At 37.0% G+C, this 24,068-nt stretch overlaps 2 long non-coding RNA genes across 6 annotated transcripts in view; one reads left to right on the top strand and one right to left on the bottom strand.

The window, feature by feature from the left end:
• LOC143669016 (uncharacterized) overlaps positions 1–24,068 on the top strand; it is a 556,320-nt gene that overhangs the window by 156,976 nt on the left and 375,276 nt on the right. The window lies entirely within an intron of this gene.
• LOC143669015 (uncharacterized) overlaps positions 1,586–24,068 on the bottom strand; it is an 82,008-nt gene continuing 59,525 nt past the window's right edge. Inside the window, exon 5 of one of the 3 annotated variants that reach the window (XR_013168644.1) lies at positions 1,586–1,726. This is a non-coding gene — a long non-coding RNA (uncharacterized LOC143669015). Of the gene's footprint in view, positions 1,727–1,824; positions 1,999–10,752; positions 11,088–24,068 lie in introns of those variants that run through there. The other 2 variants (XR_013168645.1, XR_013168647.1) reach the window with 2 other exon arrangements.

The raw sequence follows: 24,068 nt of genomic DNA, 5'->3' as shown, positions 1-24,068 counted from the left end.
CTCCTCTCTTTGTCAGTAGAGAAATCTACTTCTCAGTTTTAAAAAGCAAAGAGTTAAATGAGGGAAAGGAATGTAACAAAATATTGTATCAGTGGCTGAGAGAGTTCACATAGAGTCAAGAGGCTATTCTGGAGGTTACTCTTAGGCAAGCTTCAGCTAGATATTGCTATTTACCATGGTTTGCCGAACCCCAACCAAAACCATTCCCGTCAACCCTAAAGAACACGTAGGGCTCTATCTGAAATTCTACAAAAGTCTCATGCACTAAGATTACTTTCTTGAGACCTACAACCTCCAGAGGGTTCCTAGGCCAGGTAAGTCCTGAAACCCAGAGGGGCCAGCCTCTCCAAGAACATCAACTGGTTCTGTCCCCAGTCCATAGTCTTGACAGCCCTTTCCAACATGAAAAAGTTAGAATGGGCATAGCCCAAATACCCCTGAAGATTGGGAGAAAGATCAAAGGAGAAGGAGGACTTATAAGAAAGAAGATAGGATTTAACCAATGAGTATGACTGCTGAATCATTATATTGACATTTCAGTCTTCAGTATCTTGGAACAGCTAGAAGGAAAAACCTAAAATTGTGAAACTATAACCCACACCAAACTCTAGAATCTGTTCTGTAACTACTTGTTGCAATGTACTTTGAAATTTATTGATTTTTTTGTATATATGTTATATTTCACAATAAAAAAGTTAAAAAAAATCTGCATCTTAGGAAAACACTCAGCTAATGCTTTTTAAATTTAGTATGTAAGACCGTTTTCAAAATGGAGTGAAATACTGTCTCCACTTACTTCCACGTAGTCCAATGAGTGAAAAACTGCATCTTAGGAAAACACTCACCTAATGCTATTTGAAGCTTGTATGTAAGTCCATTTTCACTCCATTTTGAAAAAGTTAGTATTTCCTCTGCCCCAAAGGCCTCGAGCTGCTATGAATTACAGTGAGTAAAGATCCTGGGATGCCAGGGGAACTATGGGTCTAGACATGACATAGGTTCATTGACAAGATTTTTACAATGTAATGGGCGCAGGAGAAATGATAGGAAATTGTTGTAGCAATATATGATTCTATGAAGGTGATTGGTGTCTGTAGGCTTATGTCTGTTGATTGATCTTTTTGTTCTCTTAGAATGATTATACAAAATGTATTAGATGAAATAATTCAGGCTTCTACATATTTTAGTGACAGTACTAAAATTTAAATAAAATAGATTTATGTACCTATTCTTAATATTATTTGCTATTACCTATCAATAGTAATCAGTATTAACAGCAATAATTACTTAATTTCTCATAATAAACATTAATATTTTTTACTTATATGCCTGTACTATGCCAAACACATCACGTGTAGTGTCTCATTTAATAGTCATAATAAGCCCAGATGTCTACTATTACTATTCTTATCCATCTTTCTGGATGAGAAAATTGAAGTTCATAGAGATTCAGTAAAATGCCCAAAGTCATGCTCCTACTAAATGTTTGAGCCAAGATTCAAACCAAAGCATCATGACGGATTCAAAGCCTGAGCTCAGAATCTCTGAGCTATTTATCTTTGGACAAAGCATTCTGAAAGGGAGATTTTTTTTTTTTATTATTGTACTGAAGAACTTACACTGCACAAAATACAGAAAGAGAGGAGGAAGTCTGCCTCTTCATGACCTGTCACCGTAACTGGGTTCTCTCTTACCCACTGAGGAATTTCAAAACTCTGGGTGGCGTCTATAAAAACAAAACACAAAACAGTACGATTAAAGGGGGAATGATCCATAACAAAAATCTCTACCCTGCGCCAATCCGGAATACCTACATGTCACTTAACTTGCATGAGGATATAATGTGACCAGAGATGGTCGGGAGCGGCCGCTCCTCAGCCTTCGTCGTGTGACCTGCACCTCCGGGTCCTCCATCCGGGTCGGGCTCCCCGGGGCCATGGTTCTCTGAGAAACAGTATCATCAAATGTGCAGGTCACGAGAAGGCAGGGAGTTCAGACCTGGACAGCAAGACATTTAAATGACTAAAGCAACAGTAACTAATGGCAAAGGAGAAGAACCTGAGCTGCGGCCACAGCGCCATGGGAGACCTTTATGGAACCTTGATTACTTCCCACCTGCTAGGATGAAGGGATTGTTCTGAACGACAGAAAACTGGTTTTCTGCCTTGATTCTGCATATACAGAGATGCTTCCTGCAGTGTTTGTTTACTTCTTTAGCTTTGTCCTCAAACTACAGGGATGATTTTTTTTTTCCTAACCATGTAATTTTGAATTATCACCACCTGTCCCCATCCCAAATGGGTTCCTTTCCCTCCCTGTAGGAACCACAGGGAACAAACACCCCCACCCAACTCAACCCTGCCATATAGAATAACATAGTAAAAAATGGGTTGGCACGATACTTGGAAGAGTATGATTTTTTAAAAATTATAAATCATTGTATTTTGAATTGTTACTAAATTGTATCCTACTTTTGTGTTACGTTCGGATATATAGCTGTGCCTTCCCTGGCTGAGGAACTGAGGCTCTGCAAAACCTGGCTGCGACCTCCAAGCACAAGTCACCTCCTGAGCCCGAAAAGTAGGAATGTTTTGGTTGAGAACAAGACTGGATAGAAAAACACAGATCAAAATGACAAAATAGCCAAATATCCGAGTGGACAAAATGAGTATATCCATTCTGTCTTTTGCACATTTTCATGGCTTAAAATTTTTATCTAATCATGATCTATTCTCAAATGGTTGGAATTTCAGGTCAGAAGAAGATGCTGCACTGCAGGAGAAGTCACTGATGAGATTATTTAAACAACCCCCTTTCAAAGCTCCCAGCACACACACACATCTAGGTCAGCATGGCGCAGATTACAGCTTTGCCATGCCACTTAGTCTCTCTTTCCCTAATTCTCAATGCAAGGGGAATTTTTTATAGAAATGGAAAGAATTTCTTTTTCCTTCCTTTGAATTCTAGCAGGAGTTTGATTTATTATTAAGCAGAAAAGCCATTTAATTTTACTCTTTGAATTTCATCTTGTAACTGTCACGACACTTTTGTTTGGTGAAGACAAAAATTGCAACTGTAGATTTTGCATACTTTTACATTCTGGGATGGTAATCAAAGTAAAATTTTGGAGAGAATTTGAGAACTGGCTTTTTGACATGTATATTTTCCTGCTTATTAGTTTGTACACATGAGTAGAAAGCCTGTCACATCCTACTTTACATGGGGTGCTGATATTCTGTTGTGTGTATTATATGTCCTGAAGCCTTTTTGAAACTCTCTGAGCAGTTTGAATGTATAACTCCATATTTTTTAAATGGGATGATTTCTTTTCTTTATGATCCCCTGATCACTTGATCACATATTTTCTTTTGATAATTCAAAAGGATTTTTCACTAAAAGCATCCAAATTAAACGACAAACTAGAAACAACTGTATAAGAAGAAAAAGAACATATGTTGAGATTTTTTACAAATATAATAAGCCTGTCTCTTTAAATAGTTTTATTATGGTAAAATAGATTCTTTACCTACTGAAACTCTAAGCAGTTTGGGGCACCTGAATTATGTTTGATAACTTCCTATTGCACTAGTGCAGTTCTATTTTGTTATAAAAATTTCCTGATAAAGCATCATCATTTCAATGGCTATGAGGTGAAGTATAATATGATTATGTAGTTGCTTTTATTATAACTGTAGCTAATGTGTTAATATACACCATATTATTACAGAAATACTTTGTGGTATTTTCATTTTCGAGAAGACCAGAGAGGTTCAGAGAAAGAGCAACAAGTGAGAAAGAAAATCAGAAGAGATCAACAAATTATGCCTTTAAAAAAACATGTCAGCCCCACAGTTGTAAAATGCAATTTATTGCCTGAGGAAGGAGAAAGAAAACAGAGGGCCACCCCTTCATAAGTAAGAAAACACCTTGTGTGTAGAATGAGAAATCACCTGTCCTTTGTGTTTAGGAGGATGCATGTCAACAGGAGTAGGCAATGAAGATTAATTCATGAGAGATTAGCTCAGATTTGTCATCTCATATGGACTGAACATAACATCAAGTCATTCATTCTTTTTCTTTTGCATGGGCAGGCACTGGGAATCAAACCCAGGTCTCTGGCATGGCAGGCGAGCACTCTACCTGCTGAGCCACCATGGCCCACCATCAAGTCATTTGGTTCCAAGACATTGATTGAGAACATACTGAGTAATATGCTGAATGGTATACCTACAACAGTAAGAGAAACATGATCATTTAATAATTATGATACAATGTAATGGGAGATGTATGAATTAAAAATTATAATGCAATGTAATAAATACAATGAAAGAGATAATGGCAAGGTGCTTTGCAGGTTGAGTAGGTGTCCGAGGTGGATGAGACAGGGATGTGTGCTGAGCTGGGGCAGGGGGCAGTGGTTGGTAGAAACATGTGCAAGGATACTGGGAATGACAGGTTAAGACTGATGTGAAGGATATGATGTGCTTTGAAAAATATACTGAACTTTATTCTAATGCGGGTGTGTGTGGGGGATCCATACAGTTTTCAAGGAGGAGCATTAATTAATTCAAATTTGTGTTTGGGGAGATAACTGGGAGCAGCGTACTGAATGGATTGGATCAATAAACAACTGGAAAGAGGAAAACAGAGGGGATGAGAGTCTAAGCCATATCACATACCAGAGTTGAGGAAAGGACTGATATGCTATATATATTTAGCTAAAATCAACTGAATATGAGGGTTGAGGGAGAAGCAGAATCAGGGAAACTATGAGATTTCAGGCTCACATGTCTAGGTAACTGGTTGGCCCCATTAATTGAGAAGGGCAAAGTCTTGGCTAATGAGTTTGTTTTTGGATGTATTATCTTTGTGGAAGCTACCAGGACATTCCAGTGGAGTGGACCCAGAGGCTGCTAGATATATGAATGTGAGCTCTGGATAAATCCTGAATTTCTAAGACAGCTAAAGTTTTGGAAACGGATGCAGTAACCCAGGGAGAGTGTGGAAAAAGAGGAGAGAGAGAAAGATGAAACCCTTGGAACACCAATCTTTTTAGAGTGCATAAGGAGAGCTAGTGAGAGAGACAGAGAAGACATGATCAGAGGGAAAGGAAGCGAGAAGATGGGGGAAGGGTCAAGAGCATTTCCAGATGGAAGGATTCAACTATGTGAAGGATCCCTGGGAAATTAAGAAAAAGAAGAGCTGGAAAGGATTTTCTAGATAGAAAATTAGGAGGAATCAGAGACAGTGGTTGCAAAATATTTTTTTTTGTAGAAGGTTGGTAGCAAAAAGAAGTTAAGAGACTAAAGAAAAGTTTATAACTGGTGAGAGTATGTATGTGGCCCCAAGAGAATAATAAAAGTGCAGAGAAGGGATAATAGTGAGAATTAGCCTTGGGCATGAAGGAGGTTAGGTGACGAGGTGGGGGTTTAGAGTGAAAGGGAGGTAGGCGAAGGAGTTCACATGTGATATTTACCTTTTCTGTAAGACTAAGTGTTTTTTTGTTTTTTTTTAAATCTCAATTCACCTATATGGGAAAGTTTGCCTCTTTGCGGGCACTGATGACCAAACCTAGACGGGCCATCTTATGAAACTGGATCTTTTTTTTTTTAACTAAAAAAACTTTTTTAAAACATACAACATACAAACATGAGCATTCTTACCATATGCTCATTCCACTTTTGGTAAACGATGAATAACTCACAATATCATCACATAGTTGCATGTTCATCGTCACAATAATTTCTTAGAACATTTGCACCAATTCAGAAAAAGACATAAAAAGAAAATAAAATTCATACATGCCATACCCCTTACCCCTCCCTTTCATTGATCACTAGCATTTCAATCTACTGCATTTATTTTACATTTGTTCCCCCTGTTATTTATTTCTTTTTTAATTCATATGTTTTACTCATCTGTCCATAAGGTGGATAAAAGGAGCATCAGACACAAGGTTTTCACAATCACACAGTCACATTGCGAAAGCTATATAATTTGAACCTGGATCATTTTTCACAGTTTTTAAGTGAGGGATATGACAGGATCTCCCCAAATCAATCAGCCATATTATAATAATAACAACAAACCCCCCAAAATCTTTTAACATATATTGTATATTTTAACATATATTTGGTGGATCATCTTTGTGTACAAGAGAGGAAAACAAGATGATTAAACTTGAAATAAAAGCTAATCTCATTACCTGAAGTTTTTATTCTACCCAACCTTTAGCAAAAAGAAAGAAATCATAAATGATCACACTTGAAGGTTTATGGAAATAAATCTTGCAAATTATCCCTCCCTCCATTCATTTTCTATACCCATAGCTAACACCTTAGACAGATATTGGGAACTATTGTGGAGCATGATGTCACAAAGCCCTGAAAAGTACGGAGTCATTAAAATAGATTAAATTGTGTTCGGTTTTCTACATAGTAAGGAAAGAAGAGCTAGACGTTTAAGAACGTTTTCAGTGGGGTTGGGATAAAAAGGTATTTGTTTTGGTGACTTCAGGTTAAGCAGAAAGTAAAATTAACCCAAACCTCTCATATCCAACATTCTCTGAGCATTCTGGTTAATTTACATTTTGTACATGGATGCAATGATTACCCAGGGTGTTTTATTCTAAACACAGAGAATTCGTAGTTGCTCACAGGTATGAACTTGCTAGGTACAAAGTGCAAGGGGATTTCGTTCTTGAACATGAATCTTTTCATAAATATTTGCAATCCACTTAGAATTACTAAAGCCTTTCCAATGGAGGAACTCTGCTATCCTATCCCAGTGGCAGGGAGGACAATTCCCATTTGATAGGATTTTTCTTTGGGAAACCACTGTCCATGGTTCCAGGAAACTGAAAGACAACCCCTACTTACTATTGTATGTTTTTGTTCAGAAGTGTAAGATTGTTGTAGTGGAAATTTTTCTTTTAAATTTAGACTTTGGATACATAATGACAAATAGTTATTTTCAAAACGCAACATCTGACATACATTCATTTGGGTATTATCTTACTCATTTGGATATTGGTTCTCATGTATAACAATTGTCAGTTTGGATATTTTGTCCACTTGAGAAGTAAGTGGTTTCCAGGCCAAAAAAATGATGATTGTGAAGCCATGTGGTATATTAGAAGGAAAATGAAATTTGGAGCTAAGTAGATCTATTTAGTTAGAATAGCTAAAACTCTAAAAAAATTCAGTTTTCTAATTTGTAGATCTGGGATAATAATACCTATTTACTCGGGTTATTATATGGATCAGTGATAATAGTCATAAAACATCAGGCACATAGCAGCTATTCAATAAATAGTTACCATTATTTTTATTATGTTAGCTCTTAATGGGCCACTAGTAATCATTAACTATCCTGCTTTATGAAGGGAATAATGTCTTGGGTCAAATATATTAGAATTTGGAAATGTTTTGTCTGCACAGAAATGAGTTTAAGTATTTATTCACACACAGTGTCATCGGGATTCTGGTGTCCCTCTGCTGTATGGCAGTGGCGGATCATTCGCGTTTCTGGACCTCAAGTTTCTTGTCTGTTATGCAGAGTGTTTGTCTAAGATCTTCTCTGAGGACCTTTCAGATTTAAAATGCAGTGTTTCTATTTTCCTTCTATTAGCACAAATGTCCCAAATTACATCTATCCTTCGAGGATGATTTCCTTCAGCCATCAAACATTCTTTAAAATCTGTCTCATTTTAAACTTTTTTCCTCTCTCTACCCCCAGCGACCACCCCAATTCTTATAGCAAAGATTCTTGAGAAGGTTGTCTGTGTTAGCCTCTATTTACTCTCCTTTCGTTCTGACTTGAACCTCTCCAAGAGAACGTCTGTCCGCCTATTTCACTGAAACCACTTTTTCAGTTAATGGTGGTCTCCATCTTGCCAAATCCTTTCGTCCACTCTCTATCTCATTTGACTCATGAGACCCAGTTACGTAGTTAACTGTTCCCTCCTATTTGAAGCAGTTATTTCTCTCAGAGTCCATGTGCCACACTTGTCGGATATTTTCTCCTACCTCATTGGACGGTATGCCCTGTTGACTTCATCCTTCCCAGTCTCTAGATCAATGTGTCCAATACACATGCAATGCGAGCCATATATGCGACATAAATTTTTTTAGTAGTCATATTTTAGAAAGTAAAAAGAAGCAGGTCAAATTGATGTTAATATATATTTAACCCAACACATCCAAAAAGTTATAATTTTGCCATGAACTTAATATAAGTAATTATTAATGAGGTACATCACAATCTTTTTTTTATACTAGGTCTTCAAAATCTGATGTGTATTTTAAGATGTGTACTTAAAGCACATCTCATTTTGGACTAGCACATTGCAAAAGCTCAATAGGCACACATGGCTGGTGGCTACCACCAAGTGTTGGGCAAGTCTGAATATTGGAGTGGTCCAGGGCGCAGTCTTGGAGCCTTCTCTGTTTTCTGTCTCTAGTCTTTCTTTCTGGGTGACCTGGTGAGCATACATTATTCATTTGCTAATTCAGTCATTCAGTAATTATTTATTGAGTGCCTAGTATGTGTCAGGGTGCTGAGTTCCAGGTACTAGGGGATATAATAGCGAACAAAATGGTCATAAATCCCCATTCTAATGGAGCTTATTTTCTAGCTAGAGAGAGAGACAACAAACACGATAAATGAGTTCAGTTAAATGGTACAGTAGAAAGTGATAAGTGCTATGGCAGGAACCCTGAGTGGTAAGAAAAGTAAGAAAGGACGTCAGAAAGTAAAAGCAGGGGTCAGATCATGTAGGGCTTTTTGAGAATGATTAGAAGGGCTTTGGTTTTTACTATATTGAGGTGGGGCACCATTAGAAGTTTCTGAGCAGGGGAAATACATGCTGTGACTTGCGTTTTAAAGATCATTTTGGCTGCTGTTTTGAGAATATATAATAAAAGATCAGGGGAAATCAGGGAGACTAGATAGGAAGCTGTTGCAGTAAGCCAGGCTGACCACGATAGTGACTTTGACCTCATACCAGATGAAGTGGTAAGAAGTTGTGAGATTCTGAAAGAAGAGGTTTAAGCAGATTATATAAATATAGGATTCATCAACTTGTATCTACTTTGTCCAAGAGGGTAGCCACTTGCCACATGTGGCTATTTAAATTTAAATTAATTAAAGTAAAATTAAGGAAAAAATTCAGTTCCTCAGTCACAAGAGCCATATTTCAAGGTCTCTTTGTCCATGTGTGGCTGGTGGCTACGCATCGGACAGCGCTGATATGGGGCATTTCAAGTGTGGCAGAAAGTTATACTGGGCAGTGCTGATAGAGATGACATTTTAAATTCTGCCCTTCTGATTCTCAAATTAAGAGCCTGTTTAATGCCTCCACTTAACAATTAGGTTATTATATTAATATATGCCTAATAAACATCTCAAATGAAATATGGTTAATACTCTTGATTTGGAGTACTGAATCACAGTCTTGAATCAAGACATTTGATTCAGCTCCTTAGTTCCTATTTCCTAGCCTGCTTCTCCATCCACTTTTTTCCCATCCTAGTAAGTGCAGTCACCTTCTAAACATTTCCCCCGAACGAGGGGTATATTCCTGATTCCTACCCTTCTCTTCCCCTCGCCCTTCCTCATTTCTGCTCCATTAGCAGGTTGACTCGTTTCTGTCTCCAGGATACATCCTGAATATAACCACCTCTTAGTGTCTTCATTTCTGTCACTCTGACAAAAGCTACCCTTTTATCATCCTTTACTTGCACAATTGAAATAGCTTCGAAATTAGTGTTTTTCAACCCTGGTTGTATATTAGAATTGTCTTGGATTCAGATGCCTGGGCTGTGCTCACACAGGCAGGTGGGGCTTGGCCTTGAAACAGCTTCCCAGGTGATTCTAATATGTATTCAAGAATTGAGGGTCACTTTCACTCTCATCCTCTGTACCCCATTGTCTATTCTTTACATTGAGTACAGATGACCCTTTAAAATCATAAATCAGCTCACATCATTTTCCTGCTTGGAACCCAGTGAAGGTGGTTTCTCACGGCTCTGCAAAGAATTTGAAGCTCTTGTGACCTCCTGGTCCTGCTTATTTCTCCAGGCTGCTTTTGCCTGGCTTGCCCCCTTCATTGTTACCTCCCCAGAGAAGATTCCTGTCCACCTCCTCTTAATTAGCTCTTTTCTCACATCCCAACCCCTACCACAGTCACTCTCCTTCCCAATTCTCTGGTTTATTTTCTATATGGAACTTATTGCTTAATTTTCTATATGGAACTTATTGCTCTCTGAGATGATCACATTTATTTAATACTTTTATTTGTAGTTCATCTCGCTGAGAGCAAGGAGAGCAAAGGAACTTTGTTGTCTTATCCAGTGTTTATTTCTAGCACTGAGGACTGAACTTGGTCACAAATAAATATTTTTGAATGCCCCCTTCATTGGCTTTATTTGATATATCTAAAGATTCATATAGTGTCTGAACTCTTTTGGATAAAAATCATGACGATGATGAAGAAGGTGATAATGTATATAACAATACCTATCTATGATTTACAGAGGGTGAATCCTTACCATAACCCTGGGAAATGGGTATAATGCACGCATTTTGCAGATGAGAACACTGGGGTTTAGAAATGCTAAACAACTTGCCTAGGGCCACCCAGTTAGTAAGTGGGAGAAGCCAGCCCTGGAACCCAAGTCATGGGCAGCCAGGGTCCCGACTCCTAAAAAAAAAAAAAAGAAAAGCAAAAAAATATATAGCCATTTAATAAATATTCATGAAGTAGATAAAACACTGGCAACTACTGCATTTTAGAGCGTGATCAAGCACTGAAATTTAATTATAGCTAGACAAGCACAACAAACTTCATCTTCTATCTGGGTGCAGTCCTCCAGTCGCCTCTGCCTCCTCTTTGCCGCCGTGGAGCACACTGGTGCTGCCCTGCATTCCTCTATTTGCCAGTTATTTGTGCAACATGCAATTTTAGACTAAAGAATTCCATCTCCTAGCAGCTACCAGGGTTACTTGCAGCCTCGATGCTCTTCCTTTGAGGGGAGGGAAAAATCCTCTAACTTTGTGATATAGTCCAGCGATGCATGAGAAGAAGCCTTTGTCAAACGGAAGGGAGAAAAAAAAAACATTAGGAAAATAAAAATTCCGTTCTCCCCTGGAATGTCTCCTAGGACTAGTGAAAAATGCTAATTTTGATAAAGGTGAAAACCATTTTAAAATCAAAGACCTTTGAATTATATTAAAAATGAGATTAAAATGAGAAGTGGTGAAAGAAAATAATTACATCCTTCGAATCTCGCATCTTGTCCCCTCCAGCTCTGTGCTCCTGGCTTCTGATGCCCTAGATATTCTCCCAGGAGTGATTTCCCTGCGACTCACTGTAGACACTCTTTGTGTTCAGGTTGAATGAAAAGGTAGGGGGATGCAAGGGGGTTCTTTATTCCCCCAGAAAAGGCTGATGGGAAGTTGGAGCCTTCTCTCCTCCCTTTAACAAAGCCCTCTGGTGCAGTGTTTTCAACTACTCCAAGATTAATGTGAATAAGTGCGCTTATATTCCTGGCTTTGAAGACTCGGACCTGGCAACTCACCCAAGTGGTGCTAAAAGTGGGCCGGAGAGTTTATAAGATTTGAATTTCTCGTTCAGAGCTCGGCTACACGCGCAACCACGCGAGCGCCTTACCCTGCGGCGCGGACACTCCAGCGCCCAGGGGGTTGGCGAAGCCTGTAAAGGAGTCAAGTCTTTGGAATCTGCTCTGGGAAAAGGGAGAGGAGCTCGGGACGCGCTGTCCGTCACCCAGGACGCGCCGCTCCCACGTCCCCCGGCGGCCCCGCGCCCCAGGCTGCGGGCGCGTTTCTGAATTCCGTTCCCGCCGCCTCCCGGGCCGCGCGGCGCCCCTGCCTCCCTTCGCCTCCGCCAGGGCGCCGGGGGCGGGAGGAGCGCGCCGAGCCCGCGGCCCAGATGGCCCAGCAGCCCCGAGCGGGGACATTTTCTCAGGCTTTCAAAAAGAGCACTTTCTTTCCTGCCTAATATTTAGCTCCTTCAAATGCAAATGGAGGGGTTTCGCTCCAAGGTTAGCATAACAATTATGGGAAAGCTTTAAATCTGATGCGTTTGTTTACACGATGAAAGGCGGGCGGGAGCCGAAAGCACCCAGGCCCGGGCTTTTCTGCAACTATTTTCTAACTAGTGAACTGCGAGTCAATTTTAGATCACAAAGAAAACCAATTTACAGCCCGGTGTAGGTTAATTTTGGAGGGAGTTCCACGTTATCAGTGTGTGTGAGTGTGTGTGTGTTTTAATGACCGCTCCTGAAATAGTGAATTCTTTTCCACCATTTCATCGGGAAGCGTGGTGAGAACTAATCGGTGATAGTGGAAGGAGGGAAGGAAGGTCTTCGATATTGAGGACCTGAAATTCGGGGTATAGGGCTAACGCAGGAAGAGAATTTTCCAGAGAGTTGATGGAGTTTGGGCCTAAAGTGCATAAAGATATTTTTAGTTCTTTGTTTTTCCAAGTTCATTTTCTTTTCTGAAAGAGTTGTGTGGTTTTAAGTACTACTGATGGGTCTCAGAGGGAAACTTCAGGAGAATGACACCCGCTCAGTATAAAACCACTAATTTCCAGGCATTGGCAGCTGCCACCGGGCCCATTTGAGGTGTCTCAGATCAGTGTGGAAAGAGACCCCCCTCAAAGCCGGCTGATGAGCAAAAAAAATCTCAGGCCTTTTTTTTTGTTTTATCGCTCATTTCTTTTTCACTCATACCTGTTGTAGGAGACTTTTCCCAGCCCTTCCTCCTGGGACCATCCTCCCACCTGTCGCACATGGAAAGGGAGCACTTCTGTGAGATGCTGTGAGATCCCAGTCTGTTAGGGTCTTTGTCGTGGTGAGGCCCGGGAGGGGAATGAAAACCCTTGGGAACATATTAAATCTGTTGGCCCTCTTGACTCTCTTGGCAAATAAGCCATCATACCCTACAATCTACACGGCCTACAACTCTGAAAATTGGTTTATGAGTATGCATATAATGATATGATTGCATTTATGGAGTAATTTCTTGGCCAACATAAATATGACATTTTCCATTTTAAAATGAATCGATAAAATCATCTTTTTCTTGACAGTATTTCTCCAGGAGAGCTGCAATGTCTATTGTGACCCTGGGCTCTGTTACCTGACAGATATAAAGAGGTTCACAATTTGAGTGTGTATCACAACCACCTGAGGGTCTTGTTAACACACAGATATGGGCCTCACCCCCCAAAGTGCCTGATTCAGTAGGTCTGGGCTGAGGCCTGATAACTTGTACTTCTCACAAGGTTTTGGTTGATGTTGCTGCTGCTCTTTCTGAGACCAAACTTCCAGAACCACTAGCCTGCAAGAGTCATGGAACTGTACGATTTTAGAGAATCCATGATAATAAAAGGGTTTCCCTTTTGCAGAAATAGCTCAGAGACAAGAGCTACTGACTGAACCATTCTCACTAGGAATTAAGCTGATACGCTATACTTCAATTTGAATGATTTTCTAATGTAAATTTTTAAAGCATTACTGGATTGACCTATTTAGGAACTTGGTGTGAATAAAATCTTCCTGGGTAATAGATGAGTTTTAGAAACCCACTATTTGGCCCTGTTTGCCAGTTCAGAGGCTAGAGGTATACTAAGGAAATAAACCAATTTATTTGATATTCAGATGCATTGAGACCCACCATACTGAATTTTCCTTTTGGCCTTTTTAGAAATCAAGCCCTTTCACCAGTCACTCTATACTTTGGTCTTTTCTCCCAAATCGTGTAATATAAGTAGGCATTCTCCTTCGCTGAAATCCTTGGCAGGCTCCTTCCCCTCCATCATTACCTCTTGAAACTCATCTCCTCAAAAAGGCTTCAAGGCCAAGAGGCATGGTTTTTCATGAGACTTTGTTCTTTCTGAGATGACATCTTACTACTCCCTCTCATTCGTCTGACCATTTAATGTAGTTGCACTTGCTTCGATGCTTATGATTAGTGCCTGTATTTGAGCTACGTGTTTTCAATATGTGCATTTCCCTAGTTTTATTTTATATTGTATATCCCAAGAGGAAGAAACACTTTCATTCTGACTTTTTATAGTACCTGGTATAGAGCCACACAGAAATAGACGTATAAAAACAAATGATTTTTATGATGCCGAAACCTCATTAAGTGTCTTGGCATTGTTTGACTGTTTACATGCTACTAAAATATGTGAATGAAAATATGTCTTAAGCATAGAATCATATCTTGGGCACAGATCATGATATTGCGTGGGCACATATCATGATTGCGAGAAACAAGTAGTCAACTTGTATTACAGGAGAAATTTTACTCAAGTCATGTGTTACATGCACTAAGGAAATCAATAGTTCAAGAAATCATACTTGAATTATTTTATACAATAAATGAACATCTTTAAGTTATCTTTTGCTTAATGGGCATTATGACATGCTGGAGAACATTGGAGACAGGGGAGATTCACCACTTACCAGCTCTATGACTTTAGGCATTGAGGATGGGGCAGGAAGTGATACTGTTGAGATATACTTTACTGAGTAGGTCATTTGGCCCTTTTTTTTTTACCAACAGCACTAGGGGTGCCTCATCCTTAAGGTTCTTTCTGGATTATCTGTGTAGTGTCTGTGTTGGTTTGCTTAAACCACATTACATGTACCCATGGTGTAGGGTCAGCATTGTTTTAAACAGGTATTGGGGGTTGAATCTTGTCCCAATGTTTATGTCCCAAGACCTTTGAAGATGTTATTACTTAAGGTGTGCCCAATTTGAATGAGGGTGGGCCTTAATCCAATTTGGATGAAGTCTGTATAAGCAAAGTAAATTGGACATAGAAATAGAAGCCATGGGAGAAGCAAGAAGTTGGGAGTCAGTGGAACCCAGAAGAGAAAAAAGACATTGCTGCGTGCATCACCATGTGACGGAAAAGCCAAGGAAGCCCCAAGATTGCTGGCAGTCAGAAGATACCACGCCCTTGAAGGAAGCAAGCCCTCTAGCCTCTGAAACAGTGAGCAAATACCATTCCTATTGTTAAGCCAACATATTGTACAGTGTTTGTTTTAGCAGCTGAGAAATTAAAACTACAGTTAAAATGGTCACCACTCCATTAAAATTATTGTGATCTCGTTCATACAGGTTATGGTCTTGAATTTTGGGGAAACTCTGTATTGATGTGTTTTTTCATTGTAAAGGAGCCATCTTCTTTGAACAAGTGTGATTTCTACCTGAACTTTCAGGTCATCAAGGAGACATTTCATTTAGGGACAGAGGAGATTTTCTTTACCCTTACCATTCTCTTTATCACAGCTGACTGCTTTAGTGCCAATAAAATGCTTAGGGGTCTCCAGTTTTACTGGGTAAAGCACTGAGTGGCAAAATCATTCCTATTAAATATTAATATCATTTAATAAGAATATAATGAGAAATAAACCTATGTATAAAATTTATATCTTAATCATCTTCTGCTGTTGATGTTCAAGTATTCAAAAATTCTTTTCTTGGTCCTAAATATAGAGTTAGAAGTTAAGATTTTACAGGCATTAAGTTATCATCACAAAAAGACAGTATTTCAGGTACTTCAGGAGATCTGAATATTTGGAGATCAATTGAAGAATATGTTAAGAAATGTGTGTGTATTTATTGTGGGGTCAGGGGGAGAGGAAGTGGCAAATCAGGAGGAAGAAAGTGGAAAATTATAGAGTAAATAGGGCTGTAGGTTATTTTCTAGCTCTTCAGAATTAGAAATAAAATTAGAAACTTCAGAGTTTCAAATAAAACTACAATTTGAATCTAATAGGTCATTTATATAGAACTACAATGTGGAAGGCACAGATGTAGAAATAACAGATTTTATTCTGCAGAGTAAAGGCAATATCAACCAGAGCAGAAGCTTCTGGAGCAGGGGTACTCTTATTAGGTAAGAATGATGTGAGGCTTGAATTTATTTATCCCATTGCATACCCATTTCAATTACCAATCTTGGTAGACTGAGTTATGTACCCCAACTTTAGATGCATTCTTGGTCTTAATCTGCATCCTGTGCGTGAACCCATTGTAAATAGAAGTTCTTGCAGATGTTATTTTTAGTTAAGATTTGGTCCAACCGAATGAGGTTGGGTCTTAATCAGGATTGCTGGAATCCTTTACAAGTGGAAGAAATTTGGAAATACAAAGAGAAAGTCACAGGGAGGAGCTAGAAGTCAAAGTTAATGGAAACCTGAAGTCAACAAAATAGGGGAGAAAGGAGAGGACATCACCCCATGACACAAGAGTCAAAGAACCTCAAAAACTGAGGCAAATCAGCACCAGAAGACTGCTGACCTCAGGAGGAAGCAAGTCTTCTAGCCTCTGAGACTGTGAGCCAATAGATCCCCCTTGTTTAAGTCAGCCCATTATGTGGTATTTGTCATTGCAGCTTTAGAAAGCTAAGATACCTTTTCTTCTGTTGGTGTACAGTTGGGTTGGTTCCCCTTATTTTTGCTATTATAAATAATGCTGCTAAGATCGTTATTAGACTTGTTTCCTGGTGCACAGGTGCCAGATTATCTCTAAGATATTTTATATTTGTGAGACATTATTGATTTCTCTTCTGTCAAACTATAATTTTCATTAACAAAATAGAAACCCCCTAAACCAATTTCATGTGGTTCAACAGAACTCTTGACAGGTATTCAATTTTGCAAGATAATGCTAAAATTGTTTTAATGTTTCACTCTCAAACCTGATGTTTGTTGTAATTTATTAGGTAGAGAACCTTCAATAAGGAGGTTTACTAAACATTCTTTTCAGTCATGAATGTTGATTTTTACCAGTGCTTTTTTATATCTCATAAGATAATTATATCATTTTCTTTAATTTGTACAGGTGATAATTATATTAATAAATTTTGTAAAATTGAACGAATTTTACATTCCTGAGATAATTAAAATTGAAATGATTTAATTGCTAGCTTTGTTACCATTTGCTTAAGGAACTTTGTGTGTTTATATTCATCAGTGAGATTGCCCTATAATTTTCTTTCCTTATATTACCCTTTTCTGGTTTTGTATCTAAAATTATACTAACCTCACAAAGTGAGTCAAGGAGTGTTGCTTCTTTTTCTGTTTTCTGGAATATTATGTATGAGATTGGAATGATCTGTCCTTGAATAATGAATACAACTTCCCTAGGCTTGGTGTTTTATGTGTGGGGAGATTTTAAATTATTTATTAAATTTCTTTAGTAGTTTCAAAACTATTTATGTAATCTATCTCTTCTTAGTACAGATTTTTCCTAAAAATGTGTACAATTCAACTTTCTTGAATTAGTATGCAACTGATAATATTCTTTTACTATTATTAAAAAAATTTGCAGCACCTTTAGTTATGTGTTCTTTTCATTTCCACATTGTCATATTTGTACTCTTCCGTTTGATTAATCAAACTTGCCAGAGATTTGCCAATTTTATTAGTCTTTTTTAAAGGGCCAACTTATGCCTCTGTGATCCTCTATGGGATATTTTTCACTATTTCATTAATTTCTGCTATTTTTATTTTTATTATTTCATACCATATGCTTTATTTGGATCCACCCTTTAAAAAAAAGATCATCTGCTTAGTTCAATATCTTTCATTCTTTCCTTGTTTATCTAGGCATTTAATATCATAATTTTCTCCCTAAATGTCATTTTATCAGCACTCCTGAGTTATTTTGAATTGTTTTTATTTTCCAGGTATAAGAGCAGTTTAACAAGTTTTCTGTTACTATTGATTTTAGTAATTATTAATATTATATTTTCATAAAAGAATGTATTCTATATTTAAATAATACATATTAGTTTAATAAAATGCATATGTTCCAGTTATTGGTAATAATTTATATATTATAAATTATATCAAGACTATTAATTGCGTTCTATATTTGTATTCTTTTTTTGCTTGCTTATTTATTAGGAAAAATTTTTAATCTCCTACTATGATGACAGATCTGTAGATCACCCCTCATCATTCTCTTAAATTTTCATTATATAAATTTTGAAACTGTATTTTGAGCACATGCAACTTTAAATTATTATGTTCTACTGGCAAATTGAACCTTTTTTTTTTACTATTGTGTTCCTCTTATTTTTAGAATATATTTTTGTCTAAAAGTATATATTTTATGAAGTTAATACAGTTCAGTTTTATATTTTATGTTGTGTATTGTAAACAGCATACAGTGAGTTTTTAAATAGCCAGTCTGAAAACAGCTTGACTTTTCACATGGAGTTCAGTCTTTTCACGTTTGTTGTGATTAAAAATATATTTGGATTTATTTCTGGTATCGTAGTGTGTACTCTCTATTTATCCCATTTTTACCATGCTAATCCTTTCATTTCAGTGCTTATTTCCCATTTTAACTTAATAATTTTGTGTTAATCACTCATTCTCCCAATCATACAGTGATTTCAGAATACTTTAACTCCTGTTACTTTTCTACTGTCTTGTATGCTATTGTTTTCTAGTGCTTTTGTGAATCTCCAAAGTAGATGATGGTTTTATATAGTCAATGCCTGCCCTCACTTGCCTTTATTTATTTATTTGTATGCTATGGGTCATATTTCATTCTTTTTTCACGTGACTATCCTGTTATTACAGCACCATTTGTTGAATTTTTTTTGGCGGGGGATGTACGTGGGCTGGGAATCGAACTTGGGTCTCCCGCATGGCAGACAAGAATTCTACCACTGAACCACCCTTGCACCACCCCCTTGCCTTTTTAAGGTTAACTCACGTTTGCTGTTTTCTTTTCTTGAGTTTCTCACTATTGTTCTTGTTGCTCAGACTTTCTTTTGTGCTCATTTTTAATTTTTCCTAAATTAAATCCTATACATATGTCTTTAGTGAGGCTCTATTAATAATACATCAAAGTTTTGTTGGATGTATTTATTTTGCCTGTGTTCTTGAATTGTAGTTTTACTGTATATAGAATTCTATCTTGACAGTTATTTTCTCTTAGCACTATTCAACATTATTTTGCTGTTTTCTAGTTTCCATTGTTACTCTTGAAAAGTCATTTGTTGGATTTTATTTTTATAATTTCTTTTACCTCTGTTTTCTTTTGTGTGGTGCTTTGAGGTTTTTGCATTGTGTCCAGTGGTGGATTTCTATTCATTTATTCTGCTTGGGATATATTGGGATTCAGAGTATTAATATTTTTCCTTAATTCTGAAAGAAACCTCAGGCAATTTTTCCTTGAATATTGTCTCTCCATCATTCTTCCTGTTATTTCTTCCAAGAACTCCAATTGAAGAATATTAGATGATCTTTCTTTATTGCCATTCTTTTTATCATCTCTCTCATATTTTCTCCCTCTTTATCTCATTCAGCTTCATTCTGTATAATTTTATCAGATACATCTTGCAGTACATTGATATTGCCTTCACCTCTATGTTTTCAGCTATTTAATTTTGATTCATTACTTTTAATTTTCAATTATTATATATTTCATTTCTATAAGATCTATATGACTATTTTTCAAATATGCCTCATATTGATAGTCTCATCCTTTTGGAATAATTCCAATGCACTCTTACTTATTTGACCATGTTAAATATAATTTATATTATATTCTGTATTTGTTAGTTCTATATCCACAGTTTTTGTGGGCCTTATTTTATTTGTTGTTTCTATAAGTCTTGTTAGTAGCTGATACAAGGTATATTTTCTTTTTAATTTTGGGAATTTAACTTTTGATTGTTGGCATTCTTGTAGCCTGATTTGAAAGTGGGTTTTTTTGGCCAGGATTCTGGAGTCACTACCAATGAAGGGACAATTAAAAACAATTCTCAGCTTGGGGTATTTAGAATCACAACAACTGTATGAATTCTAGCCCCAATCTTACATTAACACTGATTTATGGTGATGAAATTGTAATGGAGTCTTTCCTTCTTCTATCCCAAATCAAAAAATGTTAGACAGATTCCTTCATCATCTTCCTCTGTAGATTTTTTTTTTTACCCTAGTTTGTTTTGTTCCTGTCTGCTCAGAGGAGGTTCCAATCTGGTTTCTGCCCTGGGGAAAACTGTATACTTGGTGTCCAGCCCTCTGCTGGAGAGGATGGCCCATTAAAACGGAAACTAGCATATCATGGGTTGGCAGATGGTCCTAAGGCAGCTGCTATTTCAATATTTGGTTAACTCTGGATTCAAGATTTCTGGATGTTTTTACCCTTCGGGAATATCTTTCAACTTTTTTTGGGTAGGGTGGCGTGAGATATTAAATATATACCTAAATATATATTAGTTTGTGTATACTGTGAATGCTTCTCATGATATCTGATTCTGCCATACTCACCTATAAGTTGTTTTTTTTTTAACTTTTTATTTTAAAAGTGTTTCAAACTTACAGGACAGTTTCAAAAATAATACAAAATCCATATGGAGATCTCCAAGATACCTTCCCCCCATCTCAGATTCCCAGATCCACCAATTTCAAAATTTGCTGCATTTGCCATACATTTTTTTCTATCTATCCATCTACTACCAATCCATCATCTATCTATCTATCTATTTATCTATCCTCTGTCTGTCTGTCTCTCTATCTATTTCTCTATCTATCCATCTATCTATCTATTTGTGAGAGTAAGTTGTATACATCATACTCTTTGAACACATAATACTTCCCTGTACATTTGCCAAGAGCAAGGATATTGACTTATGTAACCACCTTAAATACAGTTATCAAGTTCAAGAAATTTAACATTGATTCATTGGGGTTTTAAAAATGAATCATCACAATGTGAAAAGCCAATATGAAAGCTTGGATTTGGTTATGTTATGTGGTTCAGAGAAATTCACTAGCACACAGCTACTGTTTAAATTGTCATACTTGTAAGGACAACATTTTATAATGATATAAAGGTCCTATTTTCGAAACAATATACTATTGTTTCCATTTAGGAGTATAAGGACCTGTGTCTGAGACAAGTTTTGTTTTCAAGTATTATCAAGAGGATCATTAAGAATCTCAAATGTAACTCCCCTCTCCCCCAAAATCACGCACCCAAAAAACAAAAACCACAACTTGTCCCAATTTGCTGATCACAAGGAATTTGATGCACTTAGCACTCTTACTTGGCCAGGACAAACCCCATTCTAATTCTGAAAAACACATTTTTATTTTGGGTGCTTTTTGATGTCACTTCACTTACAGTGGTTTAAATTTAGATGTTTATAACAGAGAGAAGGGATGGAAGTAATTTTACCCGATAAACCTGAAAACGTTCTTTAAACTGATATTATTTAATACTAAAAAATAGGGTGTCATTGCACTGGTTTATATTTACAAATGTTTGCATTTATTTCTCTGTGGAAAAAAAAGAGTACATATAAAGGGAGTGCTTTGGCACAAAAGAAACGAAATCAACTGTTAACCTAGTGAAATGGTGTGTTTATCTGATTTCCTTTTAAGCAATTTCAGTTTACTGGATGTATTTATAGTGGGTGGTGATTTTTAATTATTGAGAATAATAACCTCATGTTTTTTATTAGTTCTTTGGCTTTAGTAGGCCATTCAAATAATACTTTAGCTAATAGTTTTGTTGTTTTTAGTGAGAAGGAAACATTTTGTTATTATCCAAGAAAAGCATATTACCTTTTAATGATGTTATCAATGAATTTCTTGTGTCCTATATCCTGCATAGTGTTTGCCATTTAGCATTCAGAAGATTAATTCTTATTTTTATAGAATTTATCATAAAATGCTTTTGGGTATATAGCAATCACTTGATGCTAGTTCTTCTTAGTCTTTTAAAATGACCACATATTTAGCTTGTGCCAGTTCAAGAGAAACCACATCATAGTCATTATTTGAAAAGATAAACTGCAAAATTAAGTGAATAATTCATAGCTTATATTTTTAATGCAATTTTATTGAGATATATTCCACATACCATACAATTCATCCAAAGTATATAATCAGTGGCCCACTGTATCATCATATAGTTGTGCATTCATCACCACAATATAGCTTGTATTTGTGGCTTATTTATTTATTTATTTTTATCATTGTTGTATCTTTAGCATTGGAAATGTCTTTGTCTTAAAGTAGGGTTGGGATGGGTGGAATTGAGGAACCATTGCTTTTGATCCATTTGGAATCTTGCCAGTGAATCTTGGGGGTGACCGAACCTCTGTTGTTTTGAATAAAGTATGACTTGGACTCTGGTTTCACTTCACTTGGTGTCTTAGTTTGCATGCTACTGGAATGCTATATACTGCTTTTTAAAAGGGGAATTTAGTAAGTTGCAAGTGTATAGTCCTAAGCCTATAAAAATGTCCAAAGTAAGGCACCCAGGTAAAGATACTTTAATTCAAGGAAGGCTGATGGGTCAGGAGCACCTCTGTCAGCTGGGAAGTCATGTGGCTGTCACCTGCTGATCCCTTGCTCCATCACTTTCAGCCTCTGTTTCTGTGGGGGTTCCTCATTTTGCTTCTCCAGGGCTGGATTTCATCTCTCATCTTTGGCTCTCCCCAGATTCTGGCTTGCTTAACATCTCATGGCAACATCTGCTGGGCTCCAAATATTTATGTTTCTGTTCTCCAAGTGTCGGCATCTCTGTTACCTCTGCTCTGAAGTTTCTGTCAGCTCTATCGTTTCTGTCATTTCTGGCTCTTTCCAAAATATTTCATCTTTTAAAGGATTTCAGTAAAGTAAACAAGACCCACTTCAAATGGGTGGAGTCACCTCTCCATCTAATCAAAGGTCACACCCACATTTGAATGTGTCACATCTCCATGGAGATAATCTAAAGTTTCCAACATACATTATTGAATCAGTATTAAAAGAAATGGCTTCTCCCACAAGACTGCATTAGGATTAAAACATGGCTTTTCTAGGGTACATAATACTTTCATGCCAGCACACATGGTAAGAGTACATAGCAGCTCACTGGAAAATTTGATAATTTACAGAGATGCCAAAATACACAGGATTTTAATCTAAAATTTGGTTTGCTTTTTTGTGAAGTGTCCCATCTTTAAATAGCATTTACGATGTATTTCCTCAAGGAAAGAGGTACATCAAAATTGTATGGCATTGTAAAAGTTAACTTTTCACCAATTTGGGTCCTTGGTTCTTTCAGATTTTAAAAGGGTCAAATACTGGGATATAATGGGAGTATGTAGAACAAAGATCATAGAGTAGAATGTAGTATAATGCATTTCACAATTCACCAGGAATAAAATCCTACATATTGTGAAAAAGGGAGAAGTGAGCTCAGCAGAAATACAGTCTTTGTGAACAGAAAGAGGGTTCAGAGTGACGAACCCATGGTCATACTTCTTAATAACAGAGAACAGGGGAGAAAAGGGAGAAAATGGAAAGGGTATCCCTGAGCTTATCACACCATGAACTTAAAATACCAACTCCAACGTTAACCTTAAAAAGTCTCAAGTTGTAAAAAGTAGCTTTTTAAACATTTAATTTCTCCAAGGTTCTTCTTCCTCTTTATTTCATTGGTTTTAAATGTTGGCTCTGCTTCAGAATCTCCAGGGTAATTTTAAAAAATACATTTGATTCTCTAGTACTGTTGAGTCAGCTTCTAGTACTTCTGTGTTTTAAAAAGCTCTCTAGGTTAAATATGATCATTGTGAATCACTGGCTCTTCTATTCTCCCATTAATACCACCTAAAATTTCTTACTTATGTTTGTTAATGAGTTTGTTCAAAAGGGTGATCAGATCAAGATAGCCCATCTCCCAGTTAACTATTGCTCTAACCTGCACTTAAGTTTAAGTTCTTGTAATAGATATGAAATACATGACAGTGCATAATTTCAAAAAAAAAGAGTAAATTTAAATTAATTTTGATGTCTACATAGCTATAGGCAAAGAAAGACATAATTCTAATTTTGAAAGACTGCAAAGCACATGTTTCATCAGGGATTAAGAGATGCCCAGTGGCTATATCACGTTCCTATGATTTTACATGAAAATATACTATTCCTGTAAATTTTTGGAACCCTAAAATAGAACACTGTTCAGCAAGAATCGCTTGCAGAAAATGCCCATATTGGGTATAGCTTTGTATA

Source organism: Tamandua tetradactyla, chromosome 25 (assembly GCF_023851605.1).
Source record: "Tamandua tetradactyla isolate mTamTet1 chromosome 25, mTamTet1.pri, whole genome shotgun sequence".
NCBI lineage: Eukaryota > Metazoa > Chordata > Mammalia > Pilosa > Myrmecophagidae > Tamandua > Tamandua tetradactyla.
This window is presented reverse-complemented; position numbering and strand designations above follow the sequence as displayed.